The 18,412-nt window shown below is 39.5% G+C and overlaps 1 protein-coding gene across 1 annotated transcript in view; it reads left to right on the top strand.

Annotated features, from left to right (window-relative positions):
- PKNOX1 (PBX/knotted 1 homeobox 1) overlaps positions 1–18,412 on the top strand; it is a 174,778-nt gene that overhangs the window by 74,576 nt on the left and 81,790 nt on the right. The window contains exon 2 of the mRNA XM_027843659.1: positions 1,883–2,006. The gene's annotated coding sequence lies outside the window, so the exon portion shown is untranslated. The remainder of the gene's footprint in view (positions 1–1,882; positions 2,007–18,412) is intronic.

Genomic DNA, 18,412 nt, shown 5'->3' with positions numbered 1-18,412 from the left:
CCAAGCTCCTTTGCCTTATGGAACATCGTATTTCACACCCCCCATTCTCTTAATGTAGAAGCTGCAAGGTCCTGTGTAATCCTAACTGTGGTTCCATGATATTTAAGTTGTTTCTTTCTGGCTGCTTGCAGTATATTCTCTTTGATCTGGTAATTTTGGAATTTGGCTACAATATTCCTTTTGGTGTTTTCAAATTGGGATCTCTGTCAGGAGGTGAGCAGTAGATACTTTTTCATGACTAATTTTCCCTCTGGTTCTAGGACCTCAGGGCAGTTTTCTTTGATGATTTCCTGAAGGATGTTGTTCAGACTTTTTTTTTTTTTATCATCGTTTTGAGGTAGACCAATAATTTTTAAATTGTCTCTCCTGGATCTGTTTTCCAGGTCAGTTGTTTTACCAATGAAGTATTTTATGTTTTCTTGTATTTTTTCATTCTTTTGTTTCTGTTTGATCCTTGTTCTCTCATAGAGTCATTAGCTTACACTTGCTCCAACTTTAACAAGTTGTTTTCTTCTATTAGATTTTGTACCTCGTTTACCATTTGGCCCATTTTAGTTTTTAAGGAGTTCTTCTCTTTGGTGAGATTTTGTGCCTCCATTTCCATTTGGCCAATTCTACTTTTTAAGGACTTGTTTTCTATAGTTAATTTTTTTCCTTCCTTTTCCAAGCTATTGACTCTCTCTTGCTTGCCTTTCATTTCTTTTCCCAGTTTTTCTTCTACCTCTCTTATTTGACTTTTAAAATCCTTGTTGAGCTCTTCCAAGAAGGCTTTTTGGGCTTGAGACCAGTTCATATTCCCCTTTGAGGTTTTGGATATGGGCATATTGACAATGTTGTCCTCTTCTGAATTTGTACCTTTCCCCAAAATAAGAATCTGTGGTCATTTTCTGTTTCTGCTTTTTGTTCATGGTGTTTGCCTGTTTCCTGACATTAAAAAAAAAATGTTGAATTCTTCTGCTGGAGTGAAGGGGGCACTTACCCAAGCTTCTTTTCCTGCTCACCCAGGCCTTGCGCTTGAATGTTTGGCTTCTGCTGGCCCAGGCCTTATACAGGGATGTTTCAATGCTGGTAGGTGTCTGTCAGCCTGGAACTTTGCCTTCTGGAGTTATGCTTCCCAGAGTTGTGTTGAGGCACCAGTAACTTCGCTGCTGGAGAACACAGTTGTCCATGGTGGTTTTCTGGAACTGGAGTGTAGACACTTGAATGTGTCTGGAGTCTACCAGTTCCCCTTTCTGTATTAAGGCTGTCGTGGGATTCTGGTATTGGCACTTGCCTGCTCCACCAATCTGGGTCTTAGGATCTCCCTCTGGTATGCTGAGTGGAGCTTGCCGCTGGCTTGCTGGGATGCCTCCAGTCCTGTACTGCTCCCTCTCCCCCAGAGCATGAGGGGTCTTTCCCATTAATCGCCCAAGTTTCTTGGGCTACAAAACTGCAGTGCCTGGTCTTTTTGCTGGCTCAGGATTTTCCCTGGGTTGATATTTTTTGGGCTTCTAGAGGTCAATGAGGGAGAGTGAGAGTGACTTACTTCTTACTCCACCATCTTGGCCCCTGGAGGCACAAGTTCTGTTCAGTGATTAAGGCTTAATAAGCAAGGCTAAGATTCATGAGATTCCTTCCCCCTACCCCCCTGATCCTACTTTACATACTCTTCTCATGCCTCCCAACTATGTAAAACTATTAAGTTCCCCCCTTTCTTCCTCATTCCTTCCCTAAACTATTCTTTAAAGAAACACCTCTAGACTCTGTGATCTTTTTACTTTAATCTTTCTGTGACCCTAAAGACAATTGGGATTTTGAAAAGATATTTGTATTTTCTGTATTAGAATGTAGACACTTCATCTTTTAGCTCCTTCTAATTACTTGAATGTGTTTACTCTTCTAGGTTTCCTGTGTTTGCATTTGAAAGATTCTACCCAGCTTGAAGCTTCTCATCAAGAGTTCTTCAAAGTCCTCCGTTGTGCTAACGATTCATTTTTTACTTTGTAGGATTAGTTCTGTTTTAAAGGGTAAGTTATTCTTAATTGCAAGTCTTTTTCTTTTGCCTTTTGATGTGTGATTCCAAGATTTTCTCTCCTTTAGAGTAGCTGCGGCATGTTCTTAATGATTCTGACTGTACTCCTTGATACTTGAACTCTTTGTTACTGGCTTCTTTCAGTATCTTTTCTTTTTATTTGCTGTCTCTGGATTTTGGTCAGTTGCTCAGTAAACATTCATTGAGTGCCTACTATGTGCCAGACACTATGCTAAGTACTGAGGATACAAAGAAAGGCAAAAGATAGTCCTTGCTCTCAAGGACCTCACAGACTAATGGGATAGATGATTTGTAAACAACTGTGTATGAACTATATGCAGGTTAAATTGGAAATGATTCACAAAGGCAAGGCAATAGAATTAAGGGGGATCAGGAAATGCTTCTTGTAGATTGTGATTTTAGCTCATGTTTAAGAAAACCAGGAGAGCCAGGAGGTAGAGATGAGGAGTGAAAGCATTCCAGTCATGGAGAACAGGTAGTGAAAATGCCTGGAGTCAGAAGATGGAGTATCTTGTGTGAGGAACAACCAGGAGGATCACTGGATTGAAGAATACGTAGTGGGATATAAGATATAAGAAGATTGGAATGGTAGGAAACATCCAGGTTATGAAGGACTTTTCCAAACAGGAAATAGTGAGTTTATTAGGGAGGTGCCAAAGGGTTGCTTTGTGTAAGTGAGGATTCAGTTGAGGTTATTTAACATAAATTTGTAGTGGACCCAGTCAGCATGATTTCATTATTTTCCCCAGCTTCCTTCACAGCAAATGGAGAGAATGATCCAAAGCTGACACTTGGCGGGGCAAGGGACTCATAAATAGTGTAGAGTTGAACTAGTTCACCAAGGGATCAAAATAATTTAAGGGAGGAGAGTATGGTAGGGGAAATGGCCTGTGAAAGAACTGAAAGGTCAAGAGAATGGAGGTCACAGGATGGATGAAAAATAAGGTTTCAGGTTTTAAGGCAGATAGAGAGGTAGAATGAAAATAGGTTGTGATCAGATAAGAGAATTTCAGAGTTCATGAACGTGGACTTGGTGCGTTTTTGGATGATTTCAAGATCAAGAATATGACCAACTCTGTGTGTAGCTGAGGTAGAGTAGAGGAGTAGATTTAGTGAATTGAGCAAGTTGAGAAACTAGGGTGTTTGAAGGAATATCAGTGGGTATTTTGAAGTTCCTTAGTGTGGGGGCAGGAGTTATGGAGGAGAGAAAGACTGTGAGTCAGGCACTGAACTCTGAGGAAAGCAGAGGTCTGTTCTGAATGTTGATAGACAACAGCTACTAGGATTTTGATTAGGTGATAGGTGTGGATTCAGTGAATCTCAAAGGGGGAGAGGTTACTAAATGATAGTGCTAGATGAAGACCTTGGAAGTGGCAGTGAGGAGCAAGGAGTATCCCAACTTCCCCATCTGGACTAGTTAGAAGGAATGAGTGAAGGTACAGCCAGTACTGGAAAGAGATGCTAGGGAGGCTGATGTGAGAATTAAGTCAGGTCTCAGTGAGAGCCAAAGAGTAGATGGAGTGTGAAAGGAAAAAATTAAAAATGAAAGCAAAGTTGTTGCATGCAGAGCAGGCATTCGAGGGAGCACAGTGGAAGGAGTGGATAGCTTTAGATTAGTACATGAAGGATAGGGGTAGGAGTTGAAGGGATTGGGAATAAAGGATTGGGCATGAAGGATAGAGGAGGGGGTTCATAGTCTCTGGGATAGGGAGAGTATGATCAGGAAGTGTTTATTAACCGTTGAAGAATGAGTTTTGTTAGGTTTTCATTGTCCTTAAGAGTTTGCCTCAGGAGAGCGTTCTCTACGGTCTTTGTCAGTCCAGGCAAGATTAGTGCTGGGAGCTGAGGAATCATTGTTACTCCCCTTCTGCAGTGACATGAGACTAGACTGGAGACTTGATGGAATTGCCCCTTCCCTGCAAGAGAGCAGTCTGATACTCAATGGACTGGGAGGTAGGAGATCAGACAGGAGACATGGAGGGAGGGTGGAGACCAGAAAGGGCATTCAGTGTAATACAATGGCATTTTTCCTTTTCCTCAGGAAGGTTGGAGACCAGGCAGGAGACCCAGCTGTGATGGTGTTTGCATATTGTAAGCTAGTGAGCTTTACTTTGATTCCTGTCAAAATTCCCAGGAGTCAGTAAAAGCAATTCTCAGAGGAAAATTACATAAAAAACTCATTATTACATCATTTTGTATCTTCACCACAGATAACTGAACCTCTTATAGAAGTTGATTTGTATAGATCCCCTCCTTATTTTTCCTTTCAGCACTTCTGTCCTTAAAATCCTAGGTTTCCTAAGATTCTGCTCAATACTAACTCCTGCATGAGGCCTTTGTTGTTAGTGCCTTCTCCATTGAAAATTTCCTTGGCTATCTATGTTTGTGCATGCTTTCACTTTGGAGTTTCTTTCAGGAGGTAATGAATGAATTCTAGTGATTAGACTAGGCCCTGGCCTCTTCCAAAATCCTTGGTTCTGAGCCTGGCTCTTGGTGACCCAATGTAATTTTTGGTCTTGGCCTTTCCTTGGCTGCTGCTTGATCAGAAAATACAAGTAGGAGTTGCCTTCATTCTCTGATCTAATATCTCTAATTGGGTGTCCTAGATTTTGGAGGTCTCAGGCCTCCTACATGATGCCCTTGCTGGGCCCGGTTGGTTGAGGTGCTTAACCTTCCCTCTATTTTCCAGTAGCTCCAATAGGAGCATTGATTTAAGGCCTCTTTCATGGTACTCTTGTGCTGAGACTGCCTGGCCTTGACTCCTGCTTTGGCTCCAATGCAGGTTGTTGGGATATTGACTTGATGCATCTTGGAAGGACACAACAAGTACTGCTTGGTCCTGTCTGCCTGGTTGGTGAGCCACGGGGGCTAGCTCTGTTTCATGCTGCTCTGACAGTCTAAAGCTGAGGGTTACTGGATTAGGCCCTGATTTATGATGCTGGCTATTTCTTCCTCTGTCTTGCCTATGCCCAGAATTGGCCTGTAGGCTTCTGGTATGTATGAAAGAGCTTTTTGCTATTTCTTTTTGTTTTCCATAGCATTTTTTCTTCTGCTGCATTTTTAGAACTTTGCCTGGAGTATTTTTGAGAGAACTGGCTCCTTTCTACATCTTATTCCTCACCATCATAAATAGAAGTCCAAACCTTTCATTTTCTCCATAAGGAAACTGAGATGCAGGCAGGTATAATATAATAGATTTAGAGATCATTTAGACTCTTATCTTAATTTTATAGATTAGAAAATAGAGGCTTAGAGATATTATGCAGTGTGGTATAATGGGTAGAGTTTTTCAGTCCACAAATATTTATAGCTAGTTCATGATTAGGATGCATTAGGAATCCTATCAAAGTAGTTGCATTATTTGAATTTGCACTGCATATTTCCATTGGTCTGAAACCAATAACTATATTTTGCATAATTGTAATTTCAAATAGCATGAATTCAAATATATGTGACCACTTCAGAGGATTCATTATTTACGCTAATCAGGATCTAGCTATGTTAAGCATGTTTCATGTGTCAGGCTGCGTATCAGATCTGTTTCAGACTCATTAGGTATGATATCACAGGCAAGCAACTTAACACTGCCCCTAATTGTAAGGATACCTGAAAGTATCCTAGACCCTCTTCTTCTCTGCCTATGCTTGTTCGGGTTTTGACCTTATCAATTCATTCATCTCCATGTCACAGATGCATATACATTTGGATTTTTTTGTTCATTTGTTCCAGTTGCATCCAACTTTTCATGACCCCATTTGGGGTTTTCTTGGCAAAAATACTGTTTTTCCATTTCCTTCTTCAGCTCATTTTACAGATGAGGAAACTGAGGCAAACAGGGTCAAGTGACTTTTCCAGGGTCACACAGGTAGTAAGTGCCTGAGGCTTGATTCGACCTTATGAAGATGAGTCTTCCTAATTCCAAGCCCAGTGAGTACTCCATCCACTGTGCCACCTACCTGCTCCAACGTGTATGCATAAATAGATATATTTAAATTTATATATGCATATGTAGGGCAGCTAGCTGTATGACCCTGGGCAAGTCACTTAATCCTCTTTGCCTCAGTTTCTCATCTGTAAAATAAGCTAGAGAAGGAAATGGCAAACCACTCCAGTATCTTTGCTAGGAAAACTCCAAAATGGGGTCATGAAGAATTGGACACGACTGAACAACAAAAATGCACACACAAATATGTATACACACACATATATATAGCTCTCTCTGCTGAGCTCTAGTTCTGCACAACTATGTATTGAATATGTAATCGATGCATATACATATTATATAGATACTATGTAACTGATATACATATAGATAAATGTGTATAAATATATACATATATATATAGTCTTTTTGCTGAGCTAGTCCTGCACAGCTGCCTATAGAACATGTTCAAAGCAGAACTCATCTCTTCCCTCATACCAAACCATCTTACAGACTTGAACCATTTTGCCAGGACAAAATGTCTTTAACAAGCCACGTGATCTCGTTCCATCCCACCAGTAGCTTGGACCTTTCTGACATTCCCACTTTCTCACTTATCTTCATTCTCTCCATGGCTGCTTCCCTAGCACCTACAAGTATGCCCTTGTCTCTCCCATTTTCTACCTCTTCCCAACTTTCTGTTCCCTATCTCTCCTCCCTTTTGTGTTTAAATTCCTTGAAAAAGCTAGCTACAGTTGGTGGCTTCACGTTCTTTCTTCTCACTCTCTTCTCAACTCTCTGCAGTCTGGTGTCTGACCTCAAAATTCATCCAAAATGGATCTCTCCAAAGTCATTAATGGTCTCTTAATTGCCAAATCTAATGGTCTTTTCACAAGCCTCATCCTTCTTGATGTCTCTGCAGCCTTTGACACTATCAGCCACCTTCTGGACTCTGGTCTCTCTATGTTATCATGACAGTACTCTATCCTTGTTCACTTACCTTGTTCACCTTGTTCTTTCTCAGTCTCAGTTGCTGAAAGTTCATCCAGGTCACGCCTACTAATCTTGGGTGTCCCACAAGTCTCTGTCCTGTGCCCTCTTTTCTCTTTCTCTTTTTTTTTTTTTGATGAAGCAATTGGGGATAAGTGACTTGCCCAAAGTCACACAGCTAGTGAGCTCTCTTCTCTTCTCCCTCTGCACTGTTTCACCTGGTGATCTCATCAGCTCCATGAATTCAATAATCATCTCTTTGCTGATGATCTGAAATCTACACATCCAGCCCTAATCTCTCCTGATCTCCAAATTCACATTTCCAACTAGATGCCCAAAACTAAACTCATTATCTTTGCCCCCCAAGCCCTCCTTCCTTTCCTATTCCTGCCAAGGATACCACCATCATTTCGGTTACCCAAGCTCACAACCTAGGTATCTTCTTTGATGTCTGGCTGTCTTTCTCCCCCTCCTTCTTCCTTCCCTCCTTCCTTCCCTCCCTCCTTCCATATTCAATCTGTAGTAAAGGCCTGTTGACTTTACCTTCATAATATCTCTCATATTCATCCCCCTCTGTCTTCTGACATTGCAACCATTATGTACAGACCTCCATTATTTCATGTCCAGACTATTACAGTACCCTGCTGTTTAGTCTCCCTGCCTCAGGTTTGTCCCCCTTCTGTTCCATTCTCCATTCAGCTGCCAAAATCATTTTCCTAAAGCATAGGTCTGACCATATCATTCCCTACACAGTCAATTCCAGGGACTCTTTGTCACCTCCAGGATTAAATATAAAATCTGCTGTTTGGTGTTCATAGGCCACTTTTTGGCACAGTGGATAGACACTTCCTAGCTATATGACCCTGGAAAGTCACTTAAACCCTGTTTGTCTCAGTTTCCTCATCTTCAAAATGAGCTGGAGAAGGAAATGGCATATCACTCCAGTATTTTTGCCATGAAAACATCAAATGGAATCATGAAGAGTTGGACATAGCTGAAGCAGCTTAACAACAAAAACCCCTATTAACTCTAATTTAATATAATCAAAGTTATCTATTTTACATTTCATAATGGTCTCTATCTCTTGTTTGGTCATGAACCTGTAACTCACTTAACTTCTCCTTTAAGAATTTGAATACTATACCCCTTGGTGCATATATGTTTAATATTGATATTACTTCATTGTCTATGATACATTTTACCAATATTTAGTTTCCTTCCTTATCTTTTTTAATTAGGTGTATTTTTGCTTTTGCTTTGTGTGAGGTCAAGACTGCTACTCTTGTTTTTTTTACTTCAGCTGAAGCATAGTAGATTCTGCTGCAATCCTTTATTCTGTGTGTGTGCCTCTCTCTGCTTCAAGTGTGTTTCTTGTAAACAACATATTGTAGGATTCTGGGTTTTGCTCCCCTCTGCTATCTGCTTCCATTTTATGGGAGAGTTCAGCCCATTCACATTCACAGTTATGATTACTAATTGTGTATTTTCTTCCATCCTCTTTTTCCTCCTGTTTGTCCTCTCTCTCCTTTTCACCCTTACCCTCCTCAACAGTGTTTTGCTTCTGTCTACCACCTCCCCCAGTCTGCCCTCTCTTCTGTCAGTCCACCTTCCCCTTTTACTTAATTTCTTCCCCTCCTGCTTTTCTGTCAGGTAAGACAGATTTCTATATTCAACTGATTGTATATATTATTATCTCTTTGAGCCAATACTGATGAGAGTAAGGTTTAAGTGATGCCCATCACCCACCCTCCCATCTTTCCCTCCACTGTTATAGGTTTTTTGCTCCTCTTCATGTAAAATAATTTACCTCACTCTACCTCTCCCTACCTTCTGCACATAGAGTACTACTCTTTCTTATCCTTTAATTATATTTTTTTTATGTCATTCCTTCATATTCACTTTATACCCATACCCTCTGTTTATGTATGTTCCTTCTAGCTGTACTATTAGTGGTAGAATTTTTAAGAATTGCAAGTATCCTCTTCCCATGTAGGGAAATAAACAGCTCAGCTCCATTGAATCCCTTATGTTTTCTTTTCCCTTTTTACCTTTTTAGGCTACTCCTGGGTCTTGATATTGGAGATCAAATTTTTTGTTCAATTCTGGTCTATGAAATCTTGAAATCTTCTGTTTCACTGAGTGACCATTTTTTTTCCCCCTTCAAGTATTATGCTTAATTTCACTGGGTAGGTGATTCTTGGTTGTAGTCCTAGCTCCTTTGCCTTCCGGAATATCATGTGCCATGAGCCCCAGTCCTTTAATGTTACAACTGCTAAGTCCTGTGTAATCCTGATTGTGGCTTCCTGATACTTGAATTGTTTTTTTCTTGCCACTTGCAGTATTTTTTTCCTTGACCTGATAGTTCTGATATTTGGCTATAATGTTCCTTGGAGATTTTATTTTGGAATCTCTTTCCTAAGGTGATTGGTGGATTCTTTCAATGCCTGTTTTGCCCTCTAGTCCCAGGATATCAGGGTAGTTTTCCCTGATAATTTCTTGAAAGATGCTGTCCAGGTCCTCCTTTTGATTATGGCTTTCAAGTAGTCCAATGATTCTGACATTGTTTCTCCTGAATCTATTTTCCAGGTCAGTTGTTTTTTCAATGAGGTATTTTACATTTTGTTCTATTTTTTCATTCTTTTGAATTTATTTGATTGATTCTTGATGTCTCATAGAGCCAATAGCTTCCACTTGCCCAATTCTAACTTTTAAGGCTGTTTTCATCAGTTACCTTTTGTATTTTGTATTTGGCCAGTTGTAATTTTTAGGGAGTTGTTTTCTTCAGTGGATTTTTGTATCTCCTTTTCCATTTGACCAATTCTACTGTTTTAAGCAGTAGTTTTCTTTTTCCAAGCTGTTGTCTCTTTTTTCATAATTCTCTTGCATCACTCTCACTTCTTTTCCCAATTTTTCTTCTACCTCTCTTATATATGATTTATTAAGTTCCTTTTTGAACTCTTCCATGAGTTCTTTCTGGGCTTGAGACCACTTCACATTTTTCTTTGAGGCTTTTTGCCATTGTTGTTTTCTTATGAGTTTGTGTCTTGATCTTCCCTGTCACTATAATAACTTTTTTTGGCCAGATTCTTTTTGTTGTTGTTGTTGTTGTTGTTGTTGTCTTCTTGTCTTTTTTGGCCTTTTTTTCTTTCCTTTAAATTTGAGCTCTGCTGCTAGGGTGGAAGCGTCAGTGTCTCAGGCTTTTTGTGCCAGAGACTGCAGGGCCTGGCTGTTTAAGTGGTGCTGCACTAATATTGCCCTGAGGCCCGTGGGGGACCCTTGTGTCTGGTGCTGTGCTGAAGGGGTGGGGTGGGATGTGGCTGGCACTGCTGGAAGCCATAGGGGTCTGGCAGCTTACCTGGTGCTGAGCTGAGGTCCTCGTGCTGGTGTCTGGCGTGAGCTGAGGCTGGTGGGGTGTTTCTGCATTTCCCTAGGGCTACACTGAAGCCCCTGGAGATCTGGCCACTGGAGGTCGCCTGTTTGCCTAGGGCTATGCTGAAGCTCGAGGAGGTTTTTGGAGCTGGAGTCTTGTCATTCCCCAACTGTACTGAGGCACATCGGGGGTCCTGGTGTTGGCATTTGCCTGCTCCACTGCACTGAGGCTCAGGATCTCCCTCTGATTCGCTGAGGTGGGTCTTGCTGCTGACTTTCTGGGATACTTCCTGTCCTGGGCAGTGTTCTCCTTTTACCCAAGTGAGACAGACCTTTCTTGCTGATCTTCCAAGTTTTTTGGGCTAAAAGATTGTTTCACCCCGTCTTTTTGCTGGTTCTGCTATTCCAAGATTTGTTTTGGGGTGTTATTTTATGGTTGTCTGGAGGTGGATGTGGGAGAGTTAATAGTGATTTGCTGCTTAGGCTGCCATCTTGTCCCTGTGAACTTTAGGATCAAGTGCAAATTCCCCTGCTGGGTATTTAAAGCCCTTCATTATCTTCCAGGTTTCTTACACATTATTTTCTTCATGCACTCTGCAGAACAGCCACATTGACCTTCTCGTTGCTCCTCATACTCAATGACTCATTTCTCACTTCCTTGCCTTGGCAGTGAATGGTTCATCTTATCCCTGGAATGCAATTCCTTCTCAACTTTGCCCCTTTTTCTTCAGTTTACTTCAAAATTCAACCCAGGTTCCACTTTCTACATGAATCTTTTCCTGACTTCTTCCCTGATGCTGGTGCTTCCACACCCCTACTCCCCAAGAAATTTGCTTTTATTTTGCATGTATTTTGTATAAACTTATATATGTGTATGCTGCCTCTGTTGAGAGCATGTAAGCTTCTTGAGGCCAGGGATGGATAATAGCATTTAGCTCTCAGGATTCTTGTGAGGATAAAATGAAATGATATTTGTAAAGCACTTTACAAGCATTAAAATGATATTATTATTGTTGTTGTCATCAACAACATTAACAAATTCACTTGGAGAAACAAAAGATCTAGAATATCAAGGGAAATAATGAAAAAGGTATGGACAAAGGGGAATAGAACTTCCAGACTTAAAGTCATAATATAAATAGTATATGTGAGTAGAACAGATTAGACAAGGGAAAATCAGAACTAATGGAACTCAATAACTCAATGTTCAGTAAATCAAAAAACATAAGTTGTTTAGGAAAGAACTCCCTATTTCATTAAAATTTCTAGGATAACTGAGATGCAATCTGGTAGAAATTAGGTTTAGACCAATATTTTATACCATATTTCATAAATTCAAAATGAACATGTGGCCTTTACATAAAAGATTATACAGTAAAACAGAAAGTAAGCAAGTAATAAACTTGTGGCTATGGGTAGGAAATAATACAAGGGAAATAATAGAAACAGTTACAAAAGAAATTATTTTGATGACCTGAAATTGAAAAGCTTTTGCACAAACAAAATTAAATCACCTAGGATAAGAAGGGAAGCAGTTGAATTAGGAAACTTCTTTGTATGAAATCTCTTGGATTTACATTGTTTCAAAATATTTAGAAAACAAATATATGCATGTACATTTTTCTATGTATGTATATATGTTGATGTAGATAAAAAGGTAGAAAAATAGATAAAAAGAGAAAAATATTCTGACCAGAACTCATTTCAAAGTGGTCATAGGATATGAACAAACAGTTCTCAGAAGAAGAGTTGCAAACTGTTAACAACCATATGGGCAACTGAGTGGTTCAGTCAACAGAGTGCTGGGCCTGAAGTCAGGAAGACCTGAGTTCAAATGCAGCCTCAGACACTTACAGTCTGTGTGACCCTGAGTCAGTCACTTAACCTCTGTTTGCTTCCGTTTTCTCATCTGGAAAATAAGCTGGAGAAGGAAATGGCAAACCTCTTCAGTTTTTGTTTTTGTTATTGTTTTTTCTGCCAAGAAAACCCCAAAAGAAGTCATGAAGAGTCAGCATCACTGAAAAACAACTGAACAACAATAAAAACAGCCATATGAAACAATATACCAGGTCACTAATAATAACAGAAGAACAAATCAAAACACTGAGATGCAAGATGTAAATAGTTGACGTTGAAAGGGTTTAGGGAATATAGACACAGTGCTGTGTTGTAGGGAGGAGCACGTTTTCTTCATTGTTTCTTTTTTGTACTCTTTATTCTATTGGCTTATTTGGTCCATTTATGTTGGTTTTTTTTAACCTTTTTTTTTTTTTTTTTTTTGGCTTCTTGGTGAGGCAGTTGGGGTTAAGTAACTTGCCCAGGGTCACACAGCTAGTAAGTGTCAAGTATGTGAGGTCAAATTTGAACTCAGGTCCTCCTGACTCCAAGGCCAGAGCTCTATCCACTGCACCACCTAGCTACCCCCATTTATGTTTAAAGTCATGAAAGTTAAGGTTATATTTTCCTCCATTTGTGCCTCTTATTGTTGTTTCAAATATGATTTAAAATTTTTTTCTTCCACTTTTACTACTTTGTCCTTATGATTAATTTTGCTTAAATGACCTTAATGCAAGCCTAGTCCCTATAGGTTCTTAACCTCTCTTAATCTCTAATCCCAGTTGTGTCAGTTATTTTCTTAGTTTGCATTTTTCCTCCTTTTATGTAGTTGTTTTCCTCTATTTTTTTTTGCCTTTTTCCCCCTTCTTAGTTAAGTGAATAATTCAACTCCCCTTTTTTCCCTTCCCCCAACTTCTTGTTTTGTTTTTTATGATTTATGTTTTTTTCTAAGAAGACTTCCTTTAATTTTTTTTTTTACCATTAATTCTCTTCCTTTCTATTCTGAAATTTTATTCTCTGATTTGTGGTTTATTATTTCTTTAATCTTTTTGTGATCCTCGTGGAGTTAAAGCTTCTTAAAGTACTGGGTTTGAGTTCCCTCTTGAATTCCTTGTTAGAAGACAAATTTCTTAGTTATTGCCTTTCTATATCTTGTCACATCATCCCTACTGTGCCTCATTCTCAGACATCTCAATTTGTGAGAGAAGTAAAAATGTGGATCAAAGCAATACCTGATGGTAGAGATTATCCCATGTTTCAAATCATGGGATTCAGTTCCACCCTCTCCCTTCTCCATTGTTAATCTCCTTCCCCTCTAGATCCGTGTCTGCTTTCAGACCTATCCTTCTGGTTACCAGATTTCCCTGAGAGCTCACATTTCTCTTCTCCTCGGGTAGGATTATGGTCCATGGTACACTTTCCAATGTAATTCTTCCCTTCCAAATGATCTTTTAATTAACTGCATTATGCTGCTTCTGTATAGAATTATATGTGGCCTACTTGTCCCCTCTATTAAATGTAAGCTTCTTGGGATTGTTCCGTTGTATTTGTGTCTCATTATGTACCCTGGTATGTGGCACATAAGTAGGAACTTAATGAGTAATTTTTGATTGATTAAATTCTTCCTAAGGAAAGTCCATGTTTTCTATTGTAGATGTACACCTTTTCCTCATGGGAATGCTCTTCACTGGCATCCTTTCCTTCTTTTGGGTTGAGACCCTACTCTCATTCTTAGTGCTTAATATTTTTTTTATTCAGAATTTCTTAGCACTTTTACTCTATTATCCCGTGTGATGGTGTTAAAGTTTTGTTTTTTGGGTTTCTTTTTTCTCTTTTTGGTTTTGAGTAATCATACTCTTCTGGGAAGCCTATGATCCTTAAATAGTCTCATAAATCCTGTCTTTGAGGTCAGTAACTTTGGCTTATATGGATCGTGTTCTTTTTTCCTTCGTTTTCCTCATCTTCAGTTTTTTTACTTTAATTTTGTTTTCAATATCAGATTCTGTTCCTTTTAATTTCTTTCTACCCCACCCATTGAGAAAGTTAAAAAAAAATAAAATCCATTACAAATGTGTATAGTCAAGCAAAATAAATTACTTCATTGTCATGTCTACGAAAAACATGCTTCATTGTACACTCTGAAGTGATTACCTCTCCGTCTGGAGGTGGTTGGCATGTTTCATCATGAGTCTTTTGGAATTGTGATTGGTCATTGTGTTGATCAGAATTCCTAAGTCTTTCGTAGTTTTCTTTTCCATTATTGTTGTTGGTGTTCTCCTGGTTCTACTCATTTCATTTTGCTTCCGTTTATACAAGTTTTCCCAGGTTTCCTTGAAATTATTCCCATCATCAGTTCTTATAGCACTCATTCCATCACATTCCTATACCATTATGTGCTGAGCCATTCCCCAGTTGAGGAACAGGTTCTTAGTTTCTAGTTCTTTGCCAAAACGAAAAGAGCTGCTATGAATATTTTTGTTCATATGGGTCTTTCATCTCTTTGGGGTATAGACCTAGTAGCAGTATGGCTGAGTCAAAGGGTATTCACAATGTAGTAACTTTTGGGGTATGATTCTTAGTTGCTTTGCAGAATGGCTGGACTAGGTCACAGTTTTAAGAATAGTGCATTAGTGTGCCTGTTTTCCCACATTTCCCTCCAGTATTTTTCATTTTCCTTTTTTTGTCAACTTAGACAATCTGATAAATGTGAGGTAGAATCTCAGAGTTATTTTAATTGGCATTTCTCTAATCATTACATTATTTAAAACATTTAAAAAATATGGCTAAGGATAATTTGGATTTCTTCCTCTAAAAACTGCCCATTCATATCCATTGACCATTTTTCAGTTGGGGAATGGTGTTTATTCTTATAAATTTGAATTAGTTCCCTGTGTGTCTTAGAAATGAAAACTATCACAAAAACTTGCTGCAAAGAATTTTTTGCATTTTCTTACTTCTCTCTTAATTTTAGCTGTGTTCATTTTGTTTGTGTAAAAACTTTTAAATTTTATATAATCAAAATTGCTTTCTGGTGAGGCAGTTGGGGTTGATCAGGTCTAGTAAGTATCAAGTATCTGAGGCCAAATTTGAACTGACCCCAGGGCCAGTGCTCAATCCACTGCACCACCTAGCTGCCACCTGAAGATGAGTCTTCTTGAGTTCAAATCTAGCCTCAGACACTTGACTAGCTGTGTGACTCTGGTCAAGTTACTTAGGTTTCACTGGCATTGGTCAATTAGTCAGTTAACAAGAATTTATTAAACCAGGTACTTTGGGTACCAGGGAATGTATTTTCTACTGTAGTCTGCATTAGAGTAAGATTCAGATATTGTCATTCATATTGGCATCAATGTTACATCAGTATTAATGCTTGTGGTCCTGGTATTATATCTTATGTGCTTGACAATGGATCATAAGAAACATAAATATAAAACTAAAAGGAACCTTAGCCTGGCAGTATCAGTATCTTCTACTACAGGCCCTTATCTCCTCACTCCTGGACTATTGCAGTAACCTGCTGGCTCGTCTGTCTGCCACAAGTCCCTTTCCACTCCAATTTATTCTCCCTTGGGCTGCAAAAGTTATTTTTCTAAAATGCAGGTCCGATCATTCCATGCCTCACTCAGTAGACTCCAGTATCTCCTTGTCATCTCCAGGACCAGATACAAAATCCTCTGGTGTTCATAGCCCTTCATAACTTAGCCCTCCCCTCCACACACACACTTTTCTAGCCTTCTTACATCTCCCATCTCTCTCCCACCCCCACTCCATATTCTTCCATCCAGTGACACTGGCCTCCTTGCTCTTTGATCAAGACACTGTATTTCACAGCTCTGGCATTTTCACTGGTTATCCCCCATGCCTGGAATGATTTCCCTCCTCATCTCTGCCTCCCAGCTTCCCTCATTTCCTTCAAGTCCCAGCTAAAATTCCACTAGAGGAAGCCTTTTCCCATTCCTCTTACTTATAGTGCCTTCCATCTGTTGGTTATTTCCAGTTTATTTTGTATTTGGCTTGATTGTACATAGTTGTTTGCATGTTATCTGCCTCATTATATCGTGAGCTCCTTGCGAAAAGAGACTTGTCTTTTGCCTTTCTTTGTATCCCAGTGTACCTGGCACATAGTAATCACTTAATAAATGCTTATTGACTGACTGGTGTAGACCAACCTTTTCTTCGTAGGGAATTTAAGCCCCAGAAAGCAAGATAAAGTGAGAACAAGCATTTTATTAAGCACTTAATTGTGACCCAAGTACTGTGTTAAGACCAAAGTGCAAATAAAAAAAGGAAAAAGCAATCTGTGACCTAAAGGAGCTCATTTTGATGGGTAAGACATCATTTCAACAACCAGATATATATAAGATATATACAGAAGAGATAAAAGGTACTCTGAGAGCTGGGGGTTAAGGACAGAAAGGCTTCCTGTAGAAGATAGGACTTGATCTGAGCCTTGAGGAAAGAAGCTGTTTGGGATATTTGGATGTGGAGGCAAAGCATTCCAGTCAGGCGAACAGTCCCAGTGCAAAGGCCCAGAGATGGAAGTTGGAGTGCCATGTGAAAGGAGCATTTAATAGTCTAACTAGACTCTGGAGGGTGGAGTAAAGTGAAAGAAGTCTGGAACTGTAAGAAGGGCCAGATGATAAACAACTTTAAACATGAAACAGAGGAGTTTATATTTAATTCTGGAGGTAATAGGCTGCCATTGGAGTTTATTGAGTGGGATGTTACATAGAAAACCATTTTGGTAGCTGGAGGGAGCATGGATTCAGGTGGGAGAGACTTGATAAGGGCAGAGAAACCAACCATAGGGCTATTGCAATAGTCCAAGGTAAGAAGTAATGAGGGCCTGAACTAGAGCAGTGATTATTGTGAGTAGAAAGGACATAGATGCCAGAGATGGTGTGAAGGTAGAAATGACAAGATTTGGCAATGGATTGGATATGAGTGGGAAGAGAGAGTTGGGAGTTGAGTGTGCCACGTTGATTTGAGCCTATGTGACCAGGAGCATGCAGGTGCTCTTGACAGTAACAGGCAAATTAAGAAGACAGGACAATCTGGGGGAAAATCACAGTTTTATCTTGGATATATGTTTGAAATGCCTATGGAATATCCAGCTAACAACATTCAAAAGGCCGCAGGTGATGAGGGTCTGTAGTTCAAGTGAGACTCGGACTGGTCTGGGAATCGTCTGTATAGAAATGATCATTGAATTCGTGGAATTTGGTGAGATAATTAAGTTGGTCCCTGCTCTTTGGGGCTTTAAGACTAACTCCAGGTCCCTTTCCTTCAGATTCAGTGTGGCCACTGATGTTGGCTCTCCTTGCCCCCATTTCACCTCTTGGCTTTCATCATTTCATCCTCTTGCTGGGGTGAATTGGCATTGCCACTTTTTTCATGATTGGGGTAAGCCACAGAGGGCTAAGTTTCTTCGATTTGTTGTGAGTTATGGGTTTGCATGTAGTGAAGCGTTGGCAAAGCCTATACAACAGGAGAGCAGTCCAGTGTAGGCAACTCACAGAAGCCTGGAGGTCAGTTTGTCCTGATTGGTATTTTCTTCCTGGGATCATATATGCTGGGAGAGTGATATATTCTCCTTTGTTAATTTACAAGGATTTTTCCTTGTTGGGGTTTTCTTTGTCCTATGATTGCTTCATCCGATGTATAAGTTCTTTCAGGTTGGGTTTTAAGAATAAATAGGGAATGGGAAAAGTATCCAGTCCACCATCTTGTTCACTTGACATAGCCAAGCTCTTTATCCGTACTCCATATAATTGAAGGATTTATAATCTTTTGATAATGAAAAATAAAATAAAATGAGGAAGACAAAAAGTTAGAAAATTGATGAATGTATACAAACTTGGCAGATAAATGAAAGTATACAAAATAGCTCATTGATGCACAGGAGTCAGTTGGGGCCTTGGGGACATTTTCAGTAAAAAGTTACATGTAAGTGGATAATTGATTTACAACAGTTTTTTTCAGATGCTTTCCATTTTCCTGCCAAAGGCAACAGAATTTCCCACAGGAATGAAAAATTTTCGTAGTCTCTGGATAGCAGTAGCTAACTACTCATAGTACTTTGCAGTAACATTAGCCTCTCTAGAAACACACACGAAAAAATACAGATATAGAGCCCTGATTCTATAGAAAGTTATTCTATAAATAAGTTGCAAGTCATTGACTTTAAGAATAATATTATAACTGGTCTCCTCTGAATTTCTACTGATGAAGTACATTTGTTTTTAAATTGTGAGGCATCTGGG

Source organism: Vombatus ursinus, unplaced genomic scaffold (genome assembly GCF_900497805.2).
Source record: "Vombatus ursinus unplaced genomic scaffold, bare-nosed wombat genome assembly UNPS02014924.1, whole genome shotgun sequence".
In the NCBI taxonomy this organism is placed as follows: Eukaryota; Metazoa; Chordata; class Mammalia; order Diprotodontia; family Vombatidae; genus Vombatus; species Vombatus ursinus.
Note: the sequence above shows the minus strand (reverse complement) of the source record. Positions and strands in the feature narration are given on the sequence as shown.